The sequence below is a fragment of the Ornithorhynchus anatinus genome, chromosome 7, assembly GCF_004115215.2.
Source record: "Ornithorhynchus anatinus isolate Pmale09 chromosome 7, mOrnAna1.pri.v4, whole genome shotgun sequence".
Classification (NCBI taxonomy): domain Eukaryota; kingdom Metazoa; phylum Chordata; class Mammalia; order Monotremata; family Ornithorhynchidae; genus Ornithorhynchus; species Ornithorhynchus anatinus.
Genome location: NC_041734.1, coordinates 31,686,960 through 31,713,382, shown reverse-complemented (window position 1 = coordinate 31,713,382; position 26,423 = coordinate 31,686,960). Strand labels below are relative to the sequence as shown.

Genomic DNA, 26,423 nt, shown 5'->3' with positions numbered 1-26,423 from the left:
ACAAGTGGCAGAGCCGGGATCAGAACACATGACCTTCTGACTCCCAGACCCGGGCTGTATCCACTACACCGTGCTGCTTCCCATACCTTGCCAATCCCTCCTCTCTACTGCTCTCCAGCTTCAACTTTCTCACCATTCCCATGCCATGGACCAAACTCTAGCCCTAACCAACTCACAACAAAATCTGAGCATCCACTTTCATGATGGCCTTTCAGCCTTTCTCTCCATAACACACAGCCACAAGGATCACATTCTGCATGCGACTGTTTGATACCATACACCCCTTCTCAGAACCTAGCATGACTTAGTGGAAAGGGCCCGGGCTTGGGAGTCAGAACGACCTGTATTCTACTTCTGGCTCCAGCACTTGTCTACTATGTGGCCTTGGACAAGTCACTAAATTTCTCTATGCCTCATTTACCTCATCTGTAAATTGGGAATTAAGACTATGAGCCCCATGTGGGACAGGGACTGTGTCCAACCTGATTAGCTTGTGTCTACCCCAATGCTTCGAACAGTGCTTGACACATAGTAGGGGTTTAACAAATACCATCATCAACCTGTGTCAAGCCTATTCCAAATTCTTAACGATGGGTTTAAAAGTCATCCACTAGTTTTTGGGTGCCTTGACTCTTTTTGTTCTTCTATTAGCTCCATCTGGCATCCTGGGCACACTGCTCCTGGGAAAGGGGTTTTCTCTTCCACTGGCAGCTGAATTAAACAAAAAACAAATCCTTTCTGGAATAGTCTTGCTTCAAATTCGAAACTGCAGTAGAATCAAGTGTCAGATCTCTGCTAGCACTGCAGAAAAAGGAAAGAAAGAAAATGAAAGTGGCTCCTGAGATGCATCTTGACTGGGAACGCTTAGAAATCAGTCATTCAGTGGTACCTATTGAGCCCTGACCGGGTGCAGAACACTGTACTAAGCTCTTGGGAGAGTATGAATCAACAGCGTTGGTTGACAAGTTCCCTGCTCACAACGGTTTTACATTCTTGGGAGGCAGATATTAATATAAGTAAATAATTCACAGATTTGTGCATGTGTGCTTTGGGGCTGAGGGTGGAAACATTACATATGAATAAAACTAGAGTTGGAAATACAGACAACAAGATCAAGACTTTACATCTTACTCCTCAAGCTCATTTAATCAGGAGATATATTAAGAAAACTAGAACTGGAAATGTGCCAAATAAGGATGAAATGTCTTAATTTTGAATAATAGACTCGATACCCAACGCTAATGATTGGAATGTACCATCTAACATCCTCGCTTTTATCACTACATCCATTTCCCTACCTTACAGGGATATTGTGAAAATAAAATTGGATAGTGCAATTGGGAAGAAGCCATAAAAGAAGAGTTATAATGGGGAAGGTTGTAAGTCAAAGTTCCATTTTAAAATGCATTTACTGTTTAATTTAGTCTCCCGATTCTGTTGCAGTTTAGAAGAGCATAGGTGGGAAGGCAGTGTTGATGTTTTTCCTTAACAAAGGAAGGATGAAGCAACAGTACATCTTTTCAACAACTAAGATATATTCCTGGGTGATGACTCAGAATTGAAATAGAGCTAAGTTTTGCGGGCTTGAGTTCCTATTTAAAGAAACATTAAACCCTAGTTCTAACTGCTTTCTCTCTTCTTTTAGGGCTTCTTCACAATTATAGGATTAAATTTTAATGCTGGAATTTCTTATAGCACTCTTCTTACTTTGAGATAACATTGTTAAGTTTACCTTTGCTTAAACAACTCCCTCCCCTACGAAGTCTTTGAAGTATTTTGACTGACTTGAAAAGAATGATTTAAGCTCATTTCAATTTAATGACAAGTCAATTCTGTATGGGTAAAAACAGATCATCTCTAGTTTGTCAGCACAAGGTGCCTGTTTGTTGAATAGAATGTAAATTAAGTACCTTGAAAGTTGAGTATTTAAATATGCATAAATTACAAAAATCAGATTTAAACCTTTAATTACTAAATATGTTTACCTTGCCTCTTGATTATGTAATTATATCTGTTGGCTTTTATCATTGTTTTTAAATATATTTATGCTATTTTGTCTGTTTTGGTATCTTCAGAACATTAATGCATTTTACATTGTGTCCTATGGGAAATGACATTTAATTTACAACTCTTTGGCTTAATATTTATTTTATAGAACAAATTAAGAGTGCTTACCAGGGTAAAGCAGTATTTTAAAAGCTATCAAAAATAAAGGGTATGAGTATGTTTTTTCAAAAATATCTCCAAATCCCAGGAAGTTTCAAATGGCAAATCATATACCAAAGGTTTGATACTGCAAGAGCAGCTGTGGTCTAGTGGATAGAATATGGCTCTGGGGAGTCAGGGAACTGGGCAGCCAATCCCAGATCTAACATTTGCCTGCTGTGTGACCTTGGTCAAGTCACTTAACTTTTCTGTGTCTCAGTTTCCTCTTCTATGAATTGGGCTTTGACTACCAGGTCTCTCCCCTGCTTAGAATGTGATCCCCATGTGGGACAGTGACTGTGTCTGACTTAATTATCTTGTATCTACCTCAGCACTTAGTACAGTGTTTGGTACATAATAAATGCCTAACAAATGCCATAATTATTATTATTATCAATGTTATTAGTTTTACATACACCTCCTTTTTCCTTCCCTTTCCCCATTTCTCCTTGAAGATTACCTCTCCAGGGCTCCATCAGGGGAGGAGAGTTAAGTTAGTTCACCTGCCAAACTTGTCTATCTTGTCTATTTTTCACCAGTGAGCGTTCATTCATATTGGCACAAGTACAGTTCAAAGCCACTGGACCCAAGTACAGTTCAAAGTCACTGGACCCAAGTACAGTTACTCAAAGTTCCAACCCTTACTGGGGCATGGGAAGACAAAACTGGTCTTGGAAGTTGGGCCTGTGGTAATCCTACTTTCTTGCTTGTTTGTTGATTGGCTGCTCTAGTACAACAGCCAAACAAGAAACTCCTTTAGATTCCCTGAATTAGTTCTCCCTGGAGATGGGCAGTCTGAGTATGCAAGAAACACAGTGCCAGAAATTTACAAGCATGGCAGTGATGCTCCATAATGAAATGTCTGCTATTTTGTTTTAATATGTAGTCACTATACCCCTCTCAGGATCTCACCTGGAGAGTTTCCAATACTCTACCAGTCTTGGCTACGGGAGAAAGAGTAAAACAGAGGCATACCCGTTCCATTCCTAGCTTGGGCAGTGGCTAGAGAGTGGAAGGCAATCTGCTACAAGCCAAAACTCACCTGTGCTGGACAGCAGCAGTATGGGAAAGAGTTGAGAGCAGAGATTCAATCTTATTGCTCCTGAAGAAGGCAATGGACAACCACGTCTGTATTTTTACCAAGAAAACTCTATGGATACACTACCAGAACAAATGAGGATGGAGAGTGGGGTGCTCTGGAAGAGATGTGTTCATGTAGTTGCTATAGGTGGGAGAAAACTCAACAGCATAAGACAAGTAGTCACTATACTTGGTGGAATGGATTGAGGGTGGCCCCATCCAAGTGACACATGTCCAGGTCCAGGTGGCTTGGATCTAAAGTCACCCTTCCCCCTTCTCCTTCCCCCCAGCTCCCAACCCTCTCCCCTACTTTCCCATCCTTTCCTGCAGCATCCTCAGAGGAGTTCTCCTCCCTCCTCGCAAGTGCGAACCCCTCCACCTATGCTTCAAACCCCATTCCAGCTCACCTTATGAAAACTATCACCCCTATCCTCCTCCCCTCCTTAACTTCTATCTATAACCACTCACTCTCCAATGGCTTCTTCCCCTCTGCCTTCAAACATGTCTATGTCTCCCCGATCCTAAAAAACCCTCTCTTGACCCCACTTCCCCTTCCACTTATCATCCTATCTCCTTCCTACCCTTTCTTTCCAAACTCCCAGAATGAGTCGTCTACCCTCACTGCCTTGAATTCCTCAACTCTAACTCTCTCCTGGACCCCCTCCAATCTGGCTTCCATCCCCTCCACTCCACCGAGACTGCTGTCTCAAAGATCACCCATGATGTCTGTCTTGCCAAATCCAATGGCTCCTCCACTATCCTAATCCTCCTCAACCTCTCAGCTGCCTTTGACACTGTCGACCATCCCCTTCTCCTCCACACCTTATCTCACCTTGGCTTCATGGACTCCTCTTATCTTTCTGGCCATTCATTCTCGGTCTTCTTCGCAGGCTCCTCCTCCCGCTTCCATCCACTAAGTGTAGGGGTTCCTCAAGGGTCAGTTCTTGGCCCTCCTCTGTTCTCCATCTATACTCACTCCCTTGGTGAACTCATTCACTCCAATGGCTTCAACTCTATGCAGATGACACCCAAATCTACATCTCCTCCCCTGTTCTCTCCCCCTCCCTCCAGGCTTGTATCTCCTCCTGCCTCCAGGACGTCTCCACCTGGATGTCTGCCCTTCACCTAAAACTCAACATGTCTAAAACTGAGCTCATCTTCCCTCCCAAATCCTGTCTTCTCCCTGACTTCCCTACCATCCTTCCAGTCTCACAGGCCTGCAACCCTGGTGTCATCCTTGACTCAATTGTCTCATTCACCCCACACATCCAATCCGTCACCAACGCCTGCCGGTCTCACCTGTACAATATTGCCGAGATCTGCCCTTTCCTTTCCATCCAAATGGCTATTGTGCCGGTACAAGCTCTCATAATATCCCAAATGGATTATTGTATAAGCCTTCTCTCTGATCTCCCCTTCCTTCTGTCTCTTCCCACTCCAGTCTATTCTTCATTCCGCTGCTCGGATCATCTTTCTACAGAAACGCTCTGGACATGTCACTCCCCTCCTTAAAAACCTCCAGTGGTTGCCTATCAGCCTCCACATGAAACAAAAAATCCTCACTCTTGGCTTCAAAGTTCTCCATCACCTTGCCCCTTCCTACCTCACCTCCCTTCTCTCCTTCTACTGCCCACCCCATACATTCCGCTCCTCTGCCGCTCAACTCCTCACGGTCCCCTGTTCACGCCTATCCCGTCAACGTCTGGCCCACATCCTACCGCTGTCCTGGAATGCCCTCCCTCCTCACGTCTGCCAAACTAACTCTCTTCTCCTCTTCAAAGTCCTACTGAGACCTCATCTCCTCCCAGAGGCCTTCCCAGACTGAGATTCCCCCCTTTTCCTTCTGCTCCCTCTCCACCCTCTGCTCCTCCCCCTGCCCCCTTTCCCTCCCCTCAGCACTGTGCTCATTTGTATATATTATTTATTATCCTATTTATTTTGTTAATGAGATGTACATCCCCTTGATTCTATTTATCGTGATAATGTTGTCTTGTATTTGTTTCGTTCTGTTTGGCTCTGCTGTCTGTCTCCCCTGATTAGACTGTGAGCCCGTCCATGGGCAGGGATTGTCTCTATCTGTTGCCGAATTGTACATTCCAAGTGCTTAGTACAGTGCTCTGCACATAGTAAGTGCTCAATAAATACTATTGAATGAATGAATGAATGAGTGAATCCAGCCCCACCTTGGGCTGGTCACCAGGCCCTGAGGCCTCCCAAAGTGGTGTATCAGATTCTTGTCTTCCTGGCCTGTGCTCATCCTCCCTTCCCAGTAAAGGGCCCTGGACAGCCTGCTGTTGCTGACAGGTGTTCTGGGGGGTTTCCTGTTGCTGACAGGTATGCCCTGGGTTGGGGGCTGGCTGTTGCTGGCAGAGACTCCAGAAGGGGTTTCTTGTTACTGACTGATAATAATAATAATAACTTTGATTTTTGTTAAGCACTTACAATGCACCAGGCACTGTACTAAGCACTAGGAAGAACACAAGCAAATCAGGTTGGACACATTCCCTATCCCGCACACATTCCCTATCCCTCATGGGGCTCATAATCTTAATCTCCATTTTACAGATGAGGGAACTGAGGCACAGAGAAGTGGAGTGATTTGCCTAAGGACACACAGCATACAATTGGCAGAGCCGGGATTAGAACCCATGACCTTCTGACTCCCAGGCCTTTTCTCTATCCACTACAGCATGTTGCTTTGGGAGGAGGAAAGGGCTTTGTCTGTTTTCTTTCGAATGATATTTATAAAGTGATTACTATGTGCCAGTCACTGTACTAAGTGCTGGGGTAAATACAAGCTAATTAGGTTGGATACAGTCCATGTCCCACATTGGGCTCACAGTCTTAATCCTCACTCTAAGGATGAGATAACTGAGGCCCAAGGAAGTGAAATGACTTGTGCAAGATCACACAGCAGACAAGTGTTGGTGTTGGAATTAGAACCCAGGTCCTCTGACTCCCAGATCCATGCTCTTTCCACCACTAGATCATGCAGCCTGTTACTAACAGGCACTCCGGGCTGGGGAAAGGGCTGTTTGTTACTGATAGGTGCTCCAGAGGGCTACCTGTTGCTGGAAGGCTCTCCAAGCCCTGACTGTTGCTGACAGGTGCTCCATGGGGATGCCTGTTGCTGACAGGTCCTTCCAGGGGCTACCTGTTGCTGATAAGTGCCTCTAGGGGTTGCCTGTTGCTGACAGGTACTTCCAGGGGCTGGGTACTTCCAGGGCCTGCCCTTTGCTGACAGGTGCTCTGGGAGGGCTGCCTGGTAGTGACAAGCATGGCGTAGTGGATGGACCATGGGCTTAGGAATCAGAAGGTCATGAGCTGTTGGCTCCACCACTGGTCTGCTGTGCGACCTTGGGTAAATCACTTACCTTCTCTGTGCCTCAGTTATCTCATCTGTAAAAAAATGGGGATTAAGAGTGTGAGCCCATTGTGGGACAGAGTCTGTGTCCAACCTGATTAAGTTGTAACTGACCCAGTGCTTAGGACAGTGCCTGGCACATAGTAAGCACTTAACAAGTACCATAATTATTCATTCATTCCATAGTATTTATTGAGCGCTTACTATGTACAGAGCATTGTACTAAGTGCTTGGAATGTACAATTCAGTAACAGATAGAGACAATCCCTGCCCAATGATGGGCTTACAGTCTAATTGGTGGAGACAGACAAAAACAATAGCAATAAATAGAATCAAGGGGATGTACATCTCATTAACAAAATAAATAGGGTAATAAAAATATATACAAAATGAGCAGATGAGCACAGTGCTGAGGGGAGAGGAAGGGAGAGGGGGAAGAGCAGAGGGAAGGGGGGGAAAGGGGACTTAGCTGAGGGGAGGTGGGGGGGGCAGAGAGGCAGCAGAGGGAGCAGAGGGAAAAGGGGAAACAGTCTGGGAAGGCCTCTTGGAGGAGGTGAGCTCTCAGCAGGGCTTTGAAGAGGGGAAGAGAGTTAGTTTGGCGGAGGAGAGGAGGGAGGGCATTCCAGGACAGTGGGAGGATGTGAGTCTGGGGTCAACGGCAGGATAGGCAAGAATGGGGGGTGGTGAGGAGGTGGGCGGCAGAGGAGCGGAGTGTACGGGGTGGGCAGTAGAAAGAGAGAAGGGAGGAGAGGTAGGAGGGGGGCAAGGTGATGGACAGCCTTGAAGCCTAGAGTGAGAAGTTTTTGTTTTGTGCAGAGGTTAATAGGCAACCACTGGAGATTTTTAAGAAGGGGAGTGACATGCCCAGAGTGTTTCTGCAGGAAGATGAGCCGGGCAGCAGAATGAAGAATAGAATGGAGTGGGGAGAGACAGGAGGAAGGGAGATCAGAGAGAAGGCTGACACAATAATCCAGCCGGGATATTATGAGAGCCTGTACCAGTAAGATAGCCGTTTGGGTGGAGAGGAAAGGGCGGATCTTGGCGATAATTGTATATAATTATTAAGAGAAGCAGCTTGACTTAGTGGAAAGAGTATGGGTTTGGGAGTCAGAGGACATGGGTTCTAATCCTGGCTCCACCACTTGTCTGCTGTGTGATCTTGGGCAAGCCACCTAACTTATCTGTGCCTCAGTTACCTCATCTGTAAAATGGGGTTTAAGACTATGAACCCCTCATGGGACAACCTGATTACCTTGTATCTACACCAGCACTTGGCATGTAGCAAGCGTTTAATAAATACCATTATTATTATTATTATCATCGTCATTTTTACCAGGGGCTGCATGCTACTGAGAGGTATTCCAGAGAGCTGCCTGGTGCTGAGAATTGTTCCTGGAGGCTGCCTGATGATGACGACTGTTGATCTCCTTCCCTACCCAGCCCTGCAGCAATGAGCTGGATGGAGCTGAGTGGGCCCACACCACCTGAAGTGGCTTTTGGTAAGCTGTGACCATGGTCCCATGTGTATTAGCATCACTGGGGGCTCTGGAACTTAGGGCAGGGACCCCCACCAGCCTGAGACTGGTGGCTTCAACAAGAGCCTGTTCTGCTCCAATCAATTTACGATATTTATTGAGCACTTAAAGAGGGCAGAGTATTGTACTAAATGAGAGGGAAAGTATAATATAGCAGAGTTGGTAGACACATTCTCTGCCCACCAACCCCCTGACTAATCCCTCTTTTCCTCTCTTCTCCTCCCTTCTGCATCACCCTGACTTGCTCCCATAGCACTTACATACATATCTGTAACTTTATTTGCTTATATTAATGCCTGTCTCCCTCTCTAGCCTCTGAGCTCAGTACTGTCTGTTATGTTGTTATATTGTACTCTCCCAAGTAATTAGTAGAGTGCTCTGCACACAGTAAGTGCTAAATAAATATGATTGGCCAAGTGTATGAAGCCCTGGGATCATTCCCCAGCATTTTCACCTATGATTCTTCTTCCCCTATAGACTGTTAGCTCATTGTAGGCAGGGAATGTGTCTGTTTATTGTTATATTGTACTCCCCCAAGTGCTTAGTTCAGGGCTCTTCACACAGTAATCACTTAATAAATACGATTGACTGACTGACTGATTAGTGTTCCATTAGGTGGATGGCCCCAACAGATGTCCTGAAAGATAGCCGGCTAACGTGGGCAACCGAGATGGCAGCAGCTAGCATGACTTCCAGGGCCTTCCAGGTCATGAATCTGGCCAGCATTGGCACTGTACTGTGCCACTATGGCCGGCTGGGCAGGTGGGGTGGGGATAAATTAGGGAACCCTGTTTGGTGGAGGTGGCATTTTAGAGAGGCTCTGAGGGAAGAGAGGGGGAGGTTTGGGAAATCTAAAGAGGTGAGACATTCCAGGAGAGGGGAAAGAGGTGGGATAGTGAATTGACAGTTCGGTTAAACTAACCCAGTGGGCTACAGGGGCAAAGAGGAGGATTTTTTTTTACCACTTTAAACAATGGTGTTTGTTAAGTGCTTACTTTGTGTTAAGCTACCCTCTCAGGGTCACACCTGGAGAGTTTCCAGTACTCTACCAGTCTCGGTTAAGGGAGGGAAAGACAAGCTGAGGCCTATCCATTCCATTCCTAGCTTGAACAGTGTCTAGCTAGTGGAAAGCAATCTGCTACAAGTCAAAACTCACCTGTGCTGGGCAGCAGCAGCATGGGAGACAGTAGAGGGTGGAGATTCGAGTTTACTGCTTGGAAGAAGACAGTGGTAAGTCATTTCTGTATTTTTACCAAGAGAACTCTATGGATACACTACCAGAACAGTCGCAGTTGGAGAGCAGGACAAGACGTGTTAAGCATTGCACTAAGTGCTGAGGAAGGTACAAGATAATCAGGTTTGGACATAATCTCTATTCTACATGGAGCTGACAATCTAAGAAAGAATCCAGGAGGATTCTTTTCATCTACCTTATGTTCTCACTTGGAGGGCAGACAATATTCAAGATTTGTTGACAGTTTTAGGTGAATCTCACGGGCCAAAGGAAAGCAACACAGAGGATGCCCACTTTGCCTTGTGCCTCAGAGCTGTCAGAGGTCATTAGCCCCATGGCACCCAGCCCTAAGGGTGACCGGTCAGGGAGGTGGGCTCTGGACATGGGGCCTGTCCAGTCTCTAGGACCATTCATTTTTCCAGCAAGCCCCTGGCTAACAGCCTCAGCCAGGCCCAAGCCCAATGCTTCCTATTACTCTACATAGCTTGATGCCTTTCTTAATGATAGCACGAAATCAAAAATTCACTTTAAGGTGAGAATCAAACCTTACTCTCACGAAGGGAAAGAAATCTCTACTGAGACCCGAGATGGGGATGGAAGGCAGCCCTCTTGTGGTCACTGGGTATACAAGGAAAAGAAAAAGACGACAATAGTGGAGGGAGAACAGAAAGAAAGGGAACAGGGAAAGAAAAGACAAACAGACCCTAGAAAACAGCCAAAGAGAAAAGTAGAGGGGTTGGGCAGAGGGTAGGCTCAGGGACTGAGGTGGGGGGAGAGAGAAAGGCCGAGGACTTGGGACATATAAGCTCGTCTCTAGACTGTAACCTCACTGTGGGTAGGGATGTGTCATTTATTGTTACATTGTACTCTCCCAAGCGCTTAGTACAGTGTTCTGCACACAGTAAGCACTCAAGAAATACGACTGAATGAACAACGATACTCCATTCAAACAGGACCATTCAGACCAATTTACAACGTCAGGAAGCACCTTCTCCAAATTAGCCCTGACCATATTCCTCATAAATCTGAACACTCCCAGTGATCTCCTTCTCCTGCTTCCCTCAGACAAAGACAAAACTGTGGCATTAATTAAGCACTTACTTTATGGCAGGCATTGTTCTAAGCAGTGGGGTGGTTATAAAGCAAATCGGGTTGGACACAGTCTCTGTCCCAGATGGGGCTCACAGTCTTAATCCACATTTTACAGTTGAGGGAACTGAGGCACAGAGATGTGAAGTGAATTGCCCAAGGTGACACAGCAGACAAGTGGCAGAGCTAGGATTAGAACCCAGGTCCTTCTGACTCCCAGGCCAGTGCTCTATCCACTAGGCCACGCTACTTCTCAACCTCATTCCTTCCAAAATCTCTCTCCTTCAAACATTTCAGCAACTGCCTTTTTAATAATATTTGTTATATGCTTATTATGTGTCAAACACTCTTCAAAGCACTGGAGTAGATGCAAATTAATTAGGAGGAACACTGTCCCTGACCTGCTTGGAGCTCACAGTTTAAGTGGAGGGAAACAGTATCCCCATTTTATGGTTGAGGAAGCTGAGGTACAGAGAAATTAATGACTTGCTTAAGGTCATGCAGCAAGCAGCTGGCAGAGCCAGGAAAATATCAGCAGGTTTTAGAGGGGCTTGGATATATCTCACGAATGAGAATGGTCCACAGTGGGTTACTAGAGGAAATGTTAGGGACATAAAGAGGAGAGTTTGGGATGCTGGTAAGCACTTAACAAATACTATAATAATTAATAATAATCCATCTCTAACCATAAGGATGGCTGTCTCTAACCATAAGGATGGCTGTCTTCTCCAAGCATCCTATTCCCATCATCAGAGAAGGAATCTGGGTTGGGGACTGACAAAGTGAACCTGAGTGGATGTGGAGGTGGTAGCTGAGAGTCTGTACTGGCTGGAATGGGCTATGCTGGTTGGATTGGCCAGTGACAGGAGGAATAAGCAGTGCTGGGCAGACTGGGTGGTTCTGGGTGAATTAAGTCATGCTGACTGCACTGGACTTCGCTGTCTAATAGTAATAATAATGATGGTATTTGTTAAAACCTTACAATGTGCCAGGCACTGTACTAAGCACTGGGGTGAATATAAGCAAATCAGATTGGTTACAGTCCCTGTCATCTGTGGAGTTCACAGTCTCAATCTCTATTTTACAGATGAGGTAAATGAGACACAGACAATAAGCATTTATTCTGCGACAAGCACTGTACAGCTTCTGAGGTAGATATAATTAAAGCAGAACATGCACAGTCCCTGCCCAACATGGGGCTCACAATCTAAGAGATGGAAAGTATAGGTGAGACCAGGGGTAAAACTAAATTTCATCATCAGAATGCCTACAGTGAGACACACATTATGTCAGGCCTTCAGCCTAGATGTTTGATGTTACAAGCTCGTCACTGGACACTCCTAACGACTCTGTGCAGTCCAGTCCAGTCTGGGAGTCAGAGGTCATGGGTTCTAATTATACCTGTGACCTTGAGCAAGTCACTTCACTTCTCTGTGTTTCAGTTACTTCATCTGTAAAATGGGGTGTAAATCCTACCCTCTCCTACTAACAACTGTGAGTCCCATGTGAACCGGGTCTGACCTGATTATCTTAGAGCATAGTAAGCACTTAATAATAAGTACCATGATAATAATTTGTAGATTATAGAGCTTTTCATCATTCAAATAAATGGTTATCTGGCTCTCACCCCAGACGAGAGAAATATTGCTGGATTTCCATAGAGACATTTATGAGACATCACCAGGACAACAAGGTTTTTTGAATTTTCTATAAATTTGATCTAATAACAAGAAAATCTGTTCATTTTAATGGGCTTATGAAACCCTGCTCATCACTCCCAAATCTTGCACTTATCAGTAGTATTTAGAAACTAAAGAATAAAAATTCTGGTCCCCAATAATCCAGCCTTCAGGAAGCTTGTGACCTTCCTGTTTGAGATCTGTGCACACCCAAAAGTTCGGTCTGGCCTATAGCAGTAGTACTACTAGCAGTAATAATAATTATGGTTCTTGTTAAGTACTTATTATGTGCCAAGAAGAATTCTGAGCACTGGGGTAGAAACAAGTTAATCAGGTTGGACCCAATCCCTGTCTCACCTATGGCTCACAGTCTAAGGAGTATTTAATTCCCATTTTACAGGTGATTTTACTGAGGCACAGAAGCACAGAGAAGTAAAGTGACTTGCTCAAGGTCACAGACCAGAGCTGGGATTAGAACCCATAATATCCCAGCTGGATTATTGTGTCAGCCTTCTCTCTGATCTCCCTTCCTCCTGTCTCTCCCCGCTCCAGTCTATTCTTCATTTTGCTGCCCAGCTCATCTTCCTGCAGAAACGCTCTGGGCATGTCACTCCCCTTCTTAAAAACCTCCAGTGGTTAAATAATGTTGGTATTTGTTAAGCGCTTACTATGTGCCGAGCACTGTTCTAAGCGCTGGGATAGACATAGGGGAATCAGCTTGTCCCACGTGGGGCTCACAGTCTTAATCCCCATTTTACAGATGAGGGAACTGAGGCACAGAGAAGTTAAGTGACTTGCCCACAGTCACACAGCTGACAAGTGGCAGAGCTGGGATTCGAACTCATGAGCCCTGACTCCAAAGCCCATGCTCTTTCCACTGAGCCATGTTGCCTATCAACCTCCACTCCAAACAAAAACTTCTCACTCTAGGTTTCAAGGCTGTCCATCACCTTGCTCCCTCCTACCTCTCCTCCATTCTCTCTTTCTACTCCCCACCCAGCACGCTCTGCTCCTCTGCCGCCCACCTCCTCACCGTTCCCTGTTCTCACCTATCCCGCTGTCAACCGCTGGACCATGTCTTCCCGCTGTCCTGGAATGCCCTCCCTCCTCACCTCTGCCAAACTAATTCTCTTCCCCTCTTCAAAACCCTACTTAGAGCTCATCTCCTCCAAGAGGCCTTCCCAGACTGAACTTCCCCTTTTCCCTCTGCTCCTTCTGCTCCCCCTCTACTCCCCCTTCACCTCCCCTCAGCTAAGCCTCCTTTTTCCCCCCTCCTTTCCCTCTGCTCCTCCCCCTCTCCTTTCCCCTCCCCTCAGCACTGTGCTCGTCCGCTCATTTGTATGTTTTTTCATTACCCTATTTATTTTGTTAATGAGATGTACACACCTTGATTCTATATATTGCTATTGTTTTAATGAGATGTACATCCCCTTGATTCTATTTGTTGCTATTGTTTTTGTCTGTCTCCCCCGATTAGACTGTAAGCCCTTCAGTGGACAGGGACTTTATCTGTGCCAATTTGTACATTCCAAGCGCTTAGTATAGAGCTCTGCACATAGAAAGCGCTCAATAAATACTATTGAATGAATGAATGAATGAACTCAAATCCTCTAGATCTCAGGCCCTTGCTTTTTCTACTACTTTTTTACTGAACACCTACTGGATGCATTGCTGTTGAACAGAAGCACCAGTTACATTCTCTGACCCACAAGGAACTGACATGTTACTAGGAGAGACATAGAAATATTCACAAACAGTGGAATCAGAATAAATAAATAAATGAATAGATAAATGAATGAATTGATTAATTAATACTCAAGCCAATGTACATATATTCACAAGTGCTAAGATTGAAAGCTCCTTGAGGGCAGGGATCATGTCTGCCCACTCTTTTGTATTGTGTTCTCCCATGCACTTAATACACTGCTCTGCTACAGTAAAAGCTTGATAAATGCCATTGATTGATTAATTATTTTATGGTATTTGTTAAGCTCTTACTATATGCTAGGTGCTGAACTAAGTGCTGGGGTAGATACGAGCTAGTGAGGTTGAACACAGTCCATGTTCCACATGGGGCTCACGGTCTTATTCCCCATTTTACAGATAAGGTAACTGAGGCACTGAGAAGTTAAGTGACTTGGCCAAGGTCACACAGCAGAAAACTGGCAGAGCTGGGATTAAAATGGTCCTCTGACTCCCAGGTCTGTGCTAGTTGCTAGTTGGAGATGGCCAAGGGGTTGGCATTGAGAGAGAGGATGTCAAGGTTCAATGTTGATGTACATAATGACACCAGGGGAGCAGAGTGTGTGTGCTTGCCTGTCACAGCCCGGACCTCTTGCCCACATCTGTCTCTCGCTTGGAATGCCCTATCTCCTCCTAACTGACAGACAATGACTCTCCCCCACTCCAAAGCCTTATTGAAGGTACATCTCCTCCAAGAGGCCTTCCCTGACTAAGCAAGTAGTCCTTCTTTCCCTTTTTTCCACTCCTTCTGCTTTTCCGTGACTTGCCCTCTTTATTCATCCCTCCTCCCGGCCTTACAGCACTGAGCCCGTTGTTGGGTAGAGATTGTCTCTATCTGTTGCTGAATTGTACTTTCTAATGTTTAGTACAGTGCTCTGCACACAGTAATCACTCAATAAATATGATTGAATAAATGTACATATCTGTAATTTATTAATATTTATGTTTGTCTCCCTCTCTAGACTGTAAGCTCATTGCAGACAGGGAATGTGCCTGTTTATGGTTGTATTATACTCTCCCAAGAGCTTAGCACAGTGCTCTGCACACAGTAAGTGCTCAATAAATAAAATTGACTGACTGACCATCCCTCCATTCACCTGCCCCAGGAATTTGTCCCCAGTCATTCACTGACAGCAGTGTCACCTCTGAACCTGATACATTTCTACCCAATACACACGACTTGACAGGATAAAGAAGAAACACCCCTACCCCATAATTTTAAATTTGACAGAAAGTGGTTTCACCTTGGGTTTTATTGGTCTTTATAGACGTCTCCTGTTCCTGTGCTGAAACTTCTGTTGGAGTCTCATACTGGATATGTGGCCTTGTGGAAAGAGCACAGGCCAGGGAATCAGAGGACCTGGAATCTAGTCCCAGTTCTGCTACTTGCCTGCTGTGACCTTAATCCTCTGTGCCTCAGTTTCCTAATCTGCAAAATGGGGATTAAATACCTGTTTTCCACTTGTCCAAGACTGTGAGGCCCATCTGGGTTAGGGACTGTGTCCGATTGGGTTATTTTATTTATATTTACCCCAGAGCACAGAACTATGCTCGGCACATTGTAAGAACTGAACAATTATGATTATTACTATAATTCCTTCTAGACTATGAACTTCTTGTGGGCAGGGAAAGTATCGACCAACTCCAATGTATTGTACTCTCCCCAGTGCTTAGTACAGAGTGCTGCACACAGTAAGTGCTCAAAAATATAATTGATTGATTATTATATTAGTAGTAGTAGTATTAGGGAAATCTGAGTCTGTCAGTCAATCATATTTATTGAGTGCTTACTGTGTGCCAAGCACTGTACTAAATGCTTGGGGGAGTACAATACAGCAATTTAACAGAAAAATTCCCTGCCCACACACCACAAATTTCAGTCTGCTCTGAGGAAGCTGTTGCTTCCAGTTATTCCGATCCATCATGGGCCCAAGATAGTGCAGAACTCAACAGTTGGGACCAGCTGAGTCGGACATCTTCCAGGGGAAGGAAGTCATACCAGAGTTAGGGCCACTTGAGACTGGAGAATTGCCTCAGACTTGACTTCATTCTTTCATTCATTCAATTGTATTTATTAAGCACTTACTGGGTGCAAAACACTATACTAAGCACTTGGAAGAGTACAGTATAACAGCAAGAAGACACATTCCTGCCCACAAAGAGCTCACAGTCTAGAGGGGGAGACAGACATTTATGTAAATAAATAAATAGATAAATAATAAATTGCATATACAGATAGGACTTGGTCCTGTCTGACATGATCCAAGCTAATTTACCAATCTAGCTAATAATGATGATGGCATTTGTTAAGCACTTACTCTGTTTTAGGCACTGTATTAAGTGCTGAGATTTTGCTTTGTCTTATGCGGATGAGTCGTCTCAGACCCATAATGACTCCATTGACCCATCTCCCCCAGAACGTCCCGCTCTCCATCTGCAATCGTTACGGTAGTGTATCCATAGAGTTTTCTTGGTAAAAATATGCAAGTGGTTTACCATTGCCTCCTTCTGTGCAGTCAACTTGAGTCTGTGCCCTCAACTCACTCCCATGCCACTGCTGCCCAGCATAGGTGAATTTTGACTTGTAGCAGATTGCCTTCCACTCACTAGTCACTGCCCAAGCTAGGAGTGGAATGGGTAGACCTCTGCTTGACTCTCCCTCCCATAGTCGAGACTGGTGGAGTACTGGACACTCTCCAGGTGCGATCCTGAGAAGGGAAAGTGATGGGGTGGATACAAGCAAACCAGTTGGACACAGTCCCTGTCCCAGGTGGGACAGTCTTGATCCCCATTTTACAGATGAGATTCCTGAGGCACAGAAAAGTGAAATGACTTGCCTGAGGTCATACATCAGACAAGTGATGGAGCCGGAATTAGAACCCATGACTTCTGACTCCCAGGCCCGTGCTCTATCCACTACACTATGCTGATTCTCCAGCCATACTTAAAACACATGAGACTCACATATCAGCAAGAATTTATAAACAAATAGAAGGAAAAAATCAGATCCACGAGAGGGCAGTATAACACTGCAAAAACGAATATGAGCATTGCACAATAAATATTAAGTAGATGAGAGTTTTCTGGCACTTGTTCCAAAAAAGAAGGACTAAATAGCATCCAGCTATGCAATACAGCACTGCACTATGATTCCAACTAAGGGTGAAAAAGACATGATAGCAGAAGCAACTAAGAATCTATTTATTATAATAATTGTGTTTCCTGTAGGGTGTTTTAACTGAATCATCTAATTTTTTTAAGATTTTCCCCCTTCCATTCACTGAAATTTAAAATCATTATCTTTTGGACAATCTTAGGAGAAGGGCATGTTACAAAGGCATTTCACATGTTCCTTTATTTCCCCTGCTGCCTCTACACTTGAGGGCTGGCACCTTGTTTGACCCTTCTCTTGTAATTACACTTAGGGCTTCCCAAGAGTGCTTCGCACAAAATGAGCATCCAGTACATTTTATAGAGGTGGGGATTGCGTTAGCTGCACCCATACTTATTAGACCTGATGCTTCTAAGGAAATGGACTTTTGAGGGGAAGGAAGATTAAGGTTTGGTGCTGTTCAGTCGGCCTTGGTTCTGGTTTGGGATCAACACAAATTGCAAGAGTTTGTGGGTTTAGACAGGGTAGGGCCAGAACCAGTCTGATTCCATGGGACCTTCTGCCCTCAGTTCCCCCAGGTCACAACCAGAGAAAGCCTATAGAGAGGACATGGCTCCTGGCTGGGAAATAATCCAATGGGCAAGGCCAAGGGAGAGAAGAATCGATCTATTCTTCCTCCTGCTTTCAGGCAGGCCTGTAACTGAACAGCCTGAGGCAGGTAAAAGCCATCCTGTTTTAATATTCTCCAGAAGCAAAAGTTCCTCTGGGAAGTTTCTTGAGAAAGCAGCATGGCCTAGGGGAAAGAGGCCTGCGAGTCAAAAGACCAAGGAGGGTTGTAATCTCAGCTCTCCCACTTTCCTGCTGTGTGACCATGTGCAAGTCACTAAAGTTCTCTGGGCCTCAGTTTCCTCAGCTATAAAATGGGGATTCAATCCTACTCCCTCCTCAGCCCTAAGTGAGACAGGGACTATGTCCAGCCTGATTATTTTGGCTCTACTATAGTGACGACGATGAGTGCTTAGTACAGTGCTTTTTTAATGGTACTCACTATATGCCAGGTACTAAACTAAGTGTTGGGGTAGAGTTAAGCTACCCCAGATAAAAGGGGGAGAGGAATGCAGAGAATGAAGCATAATGTAAAGATTTCATGTGTTTCATAGCCTTCTCACCCAATACTGAATATGCTGAGGCCATAATAACATAATGTTCTAAGCACTGGGGTTGATATAAGGTTATAAGGTCAGACACAATCCCTTCCCCATAGTGAACTTGCAATCTATCTTATCCCTATTTACAAAGGAGAAAACTGAGGCTTGGAGAGATTAACTGACTTGCTTAAATTCACACAGCAATACAGGAGCAGATCTGGGGCTTGAATCTGGGCTCTTTCCACTAGACCACCCTGCTTCCAGTAAGACTTTCCAGTCAGGACAGAAAAGACCCAAAATGGAGGTTTCTGGCCTAGTAGCTCTTTGACACCTTCTCCCTCTCAGTCCTTATTCACACTGAAATTCCTGCAGTCTCTTTCTCTGCCTCACAGTCACGACACAAAGTTGGCTCCAGTTCCTGGTCTTTTGGGGATGTTTGGGATGCTCATACTCATAAAAAGGGAAGGCATCTAAATGTATGAAGTTGGTGTTTTTAATGGGTGGAGGCCTTACCTGACTAGGCCCTCATTTCCTTTTCTCCCACCCCCTTCTGTGTTCCTCTTGCATTTGGATTTGCACCCTTTATTCAATCTTCCTTCAGCCCCACAGCACTTATGTACATACCCATAATTTATTTATATTAATATCTGTTTCCCTCGCCAGTCTGTAAAGCTTGTTGTGGGCAGGGAAACTATCAACTCTGGTATATTGTACTCTACCAAGTAATTAGTACAGTGCTCTGCATACAGTAAGTGCTCAATAAATATGATTTATTGATACTTTCCCCCTGAAGTAGGCTAAGCTTTAAACCCAGTTTTCATCTAAAAAAAACTAATGCAACATTCCTTTGATGCCTCAACTTCTAAAATAATGATATAATTGTGCTGCTATGTAAAATGGGTAGAAAAGAAACATTGTAATGGTCACTCAATGGGACAAACTGGGAATTTTATGCACTAAAAAAGTAGGGGAAGTTGGCATACTGGAGAGGAGAAAGTTGAGTCTAAGCATATTAAAACCTTCAGACCATTATTTCCAATGTTTTAGCCATGTCTACTGGTAGGTGGTATTATGGAAGCAAGCACATTCTTAGGTAAAGCTAAGAGCAGAATAGGTTAAGCGATCGAGAACTAGAATCCCTATCCCTACTTCTGACTCTGGTGAATGCCTTGAAAAATCATCAGCTCTATCAAAAATCACAGGGCTAATCTATTTCTTGGAAATCTTAGGAGCAAAAGCTGGAAACAGAAAATAAATCATCATCATCAGTGGTATTTATTGAACACTTACTATGTACAGAGCACTATAGTAAGAGCTTGGGAGAATACAATAGAGTTAGTGGACATATTCCCTTCCCACAATGAGCTTGCAGTCTAGAGTGGGAGATGGATATTAATATAAATAAATAATCTATAATGTTTAATTTTAAAATATGACCATAAGGGAAAAGCAGTGTGGCCTAATGGATAGGGCACAGGCCTGGGAATCAGAAAGACCTGGGTTCTAATCCCAGCTCCACCACTTGTCTGCTGTGTGACCTTAGACAAGTAGCTTCTCTTCTCTGTACCTCAGTTACCTCATCTATAAAATGAGTATTTAGACTATGGACCCCATGGGGGACATCCTGATTACCTCGTATCTACCCAGGTGCTTAGTACAGTGCCTGACACATAGTAAACCCTTAACAAATGCCATAAAAAAGTGCTCTGGAGTTGAGGGTGGAACAAATATCAAAAGTCTAAAGGTCATTATAAGCATCTTAATAAACAGCACTGTAAAAGTTGAGTATTATTAAGAATGCTTAGAAAGAAGCATATTCACTGAGAAGTCGCATCATAATATTGCTGAGTCATCTTGGTGATTTTGTATATTTGAGTAAGAATCTGCAGGCTTATCACCTTATGATGACTGATTTCTAGAGTACTGCAGTGCAAAATACTGTAGAATGGAGAAATGGTATTGGCAATCCAGTATTGAGTGCATTCAGGGTGGAGGCTGAATGAGGGTTCTAGAAAGCTGACACCAAACCCCAAGCTAGCTGGCCTAGTGGAAAGCACACAGGCCTGGGAGTCAGAAGATCTGGATTCTAATAACAGCTCTGCCAGTTGCCTGCTGTATCATCTTGGGCAAGTCACTTACACTCCTCTGTGACTCAGTTTCCTCATTTGTAAAAGGGTGATTCAATACCTGTTCTCCTTCCTACTCAAACTACAGGCCCCATGTAGGACAGGGAATGTGTCCAACCTGATTAATTTGTATCTATCCCAGCATTTAGAAAAGTGCTTGTCACAGAGTAAGCACTTGACAAATATGGTAGTAATAATAATAATAATAATAATAAAAAGAAGAAGAATTTACTATTGATTGTGACAATGTTCATTGTCAATGGGTGTTAAAATGCCAGGGTCCTGGCAAATCTTATCCATCCTATGCAATCAGTCAGGGCTATTTATTCATTTAGTTGCATTCATTGAGCACTTACTGTGTGCAGAGCACTGTACTAAGCATTTGGGAGAGTACAATATAACAGTAAACAGACACAGTCCCTGGCTACAATAAGCTTACAGTCTATTGAGTACCTGCTGTGTGCAGAGTTCTGTACTAAGTGCTCAGAAATTATTCTTTCTGCATATTTATCTGAACACTTTCTCCACTAGGCTATTTGCTTGGAGTGACAAGTCCAAATGGACTTTGCTTATAAAAGTGGCTCTGTAGATTGTACGTTCCTGGAGCATAAGGGAGCATGTCTACCAACCCTACTGTATACTTCCAAGTCCTTAGTACAGTGTTCTGGACCCAGGAATTATTCAATAAATGCCACTGATAGATTGATTCTTACAAACTACATCTAAAGGGAAGGGGACGATTACTCACCAGGGGTGGTCTTCTCTCTTCCATAAATGAAGATTGCATCTCCAGAGTCATGGCCTCCTGGAGACATGTGTTCGTAGCCCTAGTTGTGTGGGTAATCCCCTCTTCAGTCAGGGGCCAGGACGATGCTGATGCTGACAGTGCTTTGCACTCCTCTTGACCAATTCAATCTCAGCTCAACTTGGGAGCTGCCGCAGGTTCAGGGGAGTACGGTGCCAGAGGACAACTGGGCCTTCTGTCCCCTTGGGGAGGGTCTCCTTGGGGAGTGTCCCCCAACCCATGAAGGAGTGGGAGAGGAAACCTGGGTTTTCTCAGCTCTGTCAGATGACTGTATTAGCTTAGCAACCAAAGACTGAAAAACTGCATTCCAAGAGCTTGGAGTCAAGGAGCTGATTATAAGAAGTCCAGAAGGAAGAGCCTGCCTGGAAGATATCACATTGAAAATTCACATTGAAATTTAGAAAACCCAAAGGGATATTTTTCTTCCTCAAATCAGACTCAGCAAACTGCCCCACAAAGCTGGAGGTTAATAGACTAGCAGGCACAACTGACAGTTGGCCTGAATCCAGCTTCTCTAAAATCTTTAGGCACTCGAAAGACATGTATGTTCCCAAGATTCTCTCTCGAGTTCATTTTTCTTCATGCCACTATCCTCACTTCACCCTAGTAAATGCTGCAGCTCCCATATCTCCTTTCTTTGAAATAAAATTTGTGATCAGAAAGAAAGTCCAGAAACAGATTGTTTTAGATATGGAGAATATGTTGTATATCATTCAGATCCAAAGCCCAAAGAAACAATCGAAAAAGATTCTCTTATTTGTGTGACTATTTTCCAACTTCTTGTCACGCATCGATTGCAGCTTCTGCCTCTCGTTTATCAGCCTGGGGTGGACAGTCTCAGGAGACAGCCGATTAAAGCCAGACCCCAGCATGGCCCCTTCTTATCCAACATGAGTGGCAACAGAGCAGGCTTCCGAGGAAATTATGTTTTTGGTGGTGGCGGGAGGATTATGGCTGAATCTTCAGCTTCAAGGGAGGAAAATTTGAGTAGGCGTTCCCCTGTTGAATTAGGGTGGAAGAGGAATCTTTCCCTGTAGCTGGTGGCAGAGTTCTTTCTCGGAAAGAGAGGAGCTGAGGCAGGTCTGAGCAATTCTTCCTCCCTGCAGCAGACGGCAGCTGCAGCAGCTCCAGCAATAGCAGAAGGCCTTCAGGGATTTTATTCTGTGGGACAAGTCTGGGCTTGCTGGAGTCATAATAATCCCTGCATTACAAAGTCCTTACTGGGTGCCAAGCACTATGGTAAGCACTGGGGTAGATACAAGCTTGCCAGACCAAACACAGCCCTTAGCCTATATGAGACTTTCAATCAAAACAGTGGCAGAAGGAAGTGGAAACTTGGGAACCCCATCCAGCTGCCATTGCCTTTTTCCTTGAATCATTATTTAAATTTGGTGATTGGGTTGTATAGGAGCCCTGTGTACTAATAATAAATATGGTTTTTAAATGTTTGTTGTGTGCCAAGTTCTGAGCTAAACCCTGGGGTAGATACAGTAGGATCAGATTCAGTCCATGTCCCATGTTAATCAATCAGTGGTACTTATTGAGTGTTTACTGTGTGCAGAGCACTGTACTAAGTGCTTGGGAGAGAACCATACAAGGCAGTTGGTAGACACGTTCCCTGAAGAGATGAGGAAACAGAGACCCAGAGAAGTGACTTACCCAAGGTCACACTGTAGACAAGTAACAGAGCTGGGATTAAAACCCAGGACTCCTGCCCCCCAGTCCTGTGTTTTTCCCATTAAGCCACACTACTTTATTTACTAGAAACTGATTTTAAGTCGAGCAAATAAACCTTCCCCAAATGGCTGCCACATTGGTGGAACATCATAAGAGACAAGCTCCCCTTACCACCCCTGCACGTTTGGTGACCATTTTAAATTTCTCCCTCTGTGAAGGCGAGGTGACTGATGAGAAAGTGGGAGCTGATCGGGAAGACTACATGGTGGTGTGCTAAAAGCTCAGCTCCAGTTTCTAAGCATTGCCATCATTGCTGCTGTCCCTCCTCCCTGCCCTTCCCCTTGCTACTCCACATTATCACAGCCGATCACAGATCCAGGGATGAGGCAACTGGACAACTCTGGCTACGGCTAAGATGCTCAGGCCATCCTGTTCCTGCCCAAAATGGAGGAGAATCCGGGAATTAACTTTCGACTCCATGTTGCTAAGGCCCGTGTGAAGCCAGCAAGGATCCTGGGTAGATCACACCTACTGGAGCAAGTTAGAGATGCTTGAAGGACTGAATGATTTGCCACTCCACTTCACTGCCTGGACTTCTTTTTTCAGGAGTTCCACACAGGACTTTACACAGGGCAGGCAAAGCTGGATTAACACCATGGGCTCTAGGAGATTGCCCTGAAGATACCCACTCTGCCCCCATCCCACTTTCCCCAACACCAGCTTGGCCAAGGGCACCACAAAGAGTCAGTGAGCACAGCTCATGAGGAAAGGAGATATTTTCCCTTACCTCTGCCAGCCCAGAGGCTGTGTTCCTCCACCCATTCAGCCATTCCTTCTGCTGGGCACTTGGAGGGTTCTTTGCTGCTCTTCATTTTAGATGGAGGAACAGAAGCCTAGAACTGCTAAATTAACTTCTTATGATCCCCCATGAAATCAATGGCATAAATTCTGATCCTCTTGCTGGAAGCAAGTGATACTGATGATTGTAAAACTGTAAGCTCTTTGTAGGTAGGAAACATATCTGCTGATTCTTTTGTATTGTACTCTCACAAACACTTAATATAGTGTTCTGCACATAGTAAGTGCTCAATAAATACCATTGATTGATTGATAATAGAGACTATAGTCTCCCACCAAAGTAGTTTTCAATTGTTTCTACATTCTCAGGTTTTCAATTATGTATTTTTAGACAGAGCTTAAACAAATTACAAATATCTTGCTTGCTCTGTGTTGAGATTACTATAATTTCTTGGAACTCCATTATGGCCCATAGTTGTCATTTTCCATCTAAAGTATGATCATTCATGCAATTGATTTTACAATCGAATTTGTCTGGTTCCTCTCACAAAGAGCCTGTGTTGTTCTGAGATGCTGACTCCCATCCTGCATTCAAATGAATGTTTCAGAGCTAGGATTTGACATTTTTTTCCTCTGTAGCAAGCCATTGAACAATCCGTTCTGTTTTCAACAAGCTTCCTCTTTGAACCTGGATTGATTGAGCATGCTTAGTCTTCCCCAAGATTGTCTTCTCTCTCTGGAATGTGGCTCCATTTCATAGCATATGGATCCCTGAGTTCTGGAAATGTTAGAAGAAATTTCAGTTCTTTTCACCTCATGGGATAATTCAAACTCATAATTCTTTAAATATCTTCTCCACCCTTATATTTCTCCTGAAATGTCTGATATTGAAAAGTTATGAAGGCTCAGACTTATAAATCTATGAAAATCTCCAACGAGTTGAACAATGAACTAAATAAACAAAACCTGGGAAACAGATGCACTGACTGGATTATTTATTTATTTCCACTTTCTCTACAGATGTAGCCAAGTTTTACTATGGTAACTTATGATTTGGCTCCAGAAGTACTATGCTGCAGGAAAAAATCATCTTTGCCAGAGAAATTCTCCTCCCTGAAAATGAAAGAAAAATCAAATTTCCAATCCGTAGTTGCTTCAAATGGCTTACTCTTCCATTTAATAAATTAGCATGAGGCTCAGGGATTTTTTCCTCTTGAGTTCCTCTTGCCTGACCTTCCCATGATATCATAGATCTAAATTTGAAATATACAGCTTCTCAGACAATGGATTAAAGTAGTCACCAGAGGTCAATGCCTTCCCCAAAGACTCAAACACTGAGGAGGCAAAGTGATATAAAACTACGTATTTATTAAACAACAAAAGCCTACTCTGCTGCTTCTAACATTTCCAGCAAATTTCTCCTCAGTGTTTAATCACTTAATACATTATGCTAGGGTGGGCTCAAATATTGTATTTCAAATGCTTAAGTAGTGTGTACTGCTATGCAGACTTTTTAAAAGACCTTCTCTGAAAAGTCACAAAATTGTCATTGGTGTTGGGGATAGGAACAGTGTGGCCTAGTGGATAAAGAACTGGCCTGGGAATCAGGAAAACCTGGGTTCTAATCTCTGCCCCACCACTTGTTTGCTGAGTGACTTTCAGCAACTCACTTCATTTCTCTATGCCTCAGTTACCAAATCTATAAAAAATGGGGATTAAGACTGTGAACCCCATGGGGGACATGGATTGTGTCCAACCTGATGAGTTTGTATCTTCCCCAGAGCTTAGTACAGTTGCCTGGAAGATAGTAAGAGCATAACAAATACCATTTAAATGGAATTTTTAAAATATAGTTGTCTTAGATTATCTCCTGCCTGATTGTCAAATTGCTGGAAAGGCAGCAATTAGGTGGTGAGGATTGGTTAGTACTGGGGATTGATTAGTACTCCTTGTGACATCGCTAAGGGGTGGAATTAGGGACAGGTCAAGTGTTCTTCTGCTACTTTCCCTGCTACCTCTCTGCCAAAATGCAAAAAAGAGCAGCTCATTTCATGGACTGCCAGGCAAGTGTGCAAATGAATTTACAGGTAGTCTGATCATGACAACTATAAAGATGAAAAACAGTGAAAAAAGGAGAAAGTTCAGTGATTTACCAAAGATCACATCCAATAATGAAAAAGAAAATGAATTGTCAAGGCCTGAAATAACCTTGAAATTAGTGCATTAGCACCTAAAACCTTCTTAAAAATATTCCCTCCAGGGATCCCTGAGTAGGTGGTGGTAAGCATTTTAGATTTCAGTGGTTTAAATGATTGATTTGTCCTCGATACAGTAAAGTTTGCTCCTTTGTGATGTCATCCGGATGAAATAAGTCTTTTTGTAGCTAGGATGCTGAGTCCCAAAATGCTGCCTTTGAGAGACACAGAAAGTAATTTACGTAGCACAAGGAAATGAAGAGGCTCAGGGCTGGGTTGAAGAAAAGATGAGGATCTATGTTCTGAATGTTTTCCCCAAACAGTTTCAACTTCACACTGGAACTAGGCAGCTGACAAATAAAGCCTGCCCTTTTCCTTTGATCTTAGCTGGATAGAGAGTATGGCCCTCTGAGTCTGCAGGAGAAACAACACTGATAATTGCTGGATATGATGAAATGTGAAACATTTGTATTTGTATTTCTTAGCTTAAAATATACTTCAATCCCTGACACCTGTATTTCAAGGATACAGGATGAAGACCTTAAAAGCAATCTGTCATTCCGTTTGATCTCAGAACACAAAACAAATGCAATCAAGTAGAAACTGATTTTCACCCAAGTGACACTTTCAATG

The 26,423-nt window shown here is 43.9% G+C and overlaps 3 non-coding genes across 3 annotated transcripts; 2 read left to right on the top strand and 1 right to left on the bottom strand.

Annotated features, from left to right (window-relative positions):
• The first annotated feature begins 3,099 nt into the window (after window positions 1–3,099).
• On the top strand, window positions 3,100–3,237 carry LOC114813437. The gene has a single exon (XR_003761157.1). It is a non-coding gene; the product is annotated as a small nucleolar RNA SNORA7 (small nucleolar RNA).
• A 5,955-nt stretch (window positions 3,238–9,192) lies between these two features.
• Window positions 9,193–9,330, top strand: LOC114813426. Its single transcript, XR_003761146.1, has one exon. It is a non-coding gene; the product is annotated as a small nucleolar RNA SNORA7 (small nucleolar RNA).
• Window positions 9,331–16,509: 7,179 nt separating this feature from the next.
• Window positions 16,510–16,647, bottom strand: LOC114813650. The gene has a single exon (XR_003761367.1). It is a non-coding gene; the product is annotated as a small nucleolar RNA SNORA7 (small nucleolar RNA).
• Between the last annotated feature and the right edge of the window lie 9,776 nt (window positions 16,648–26,423).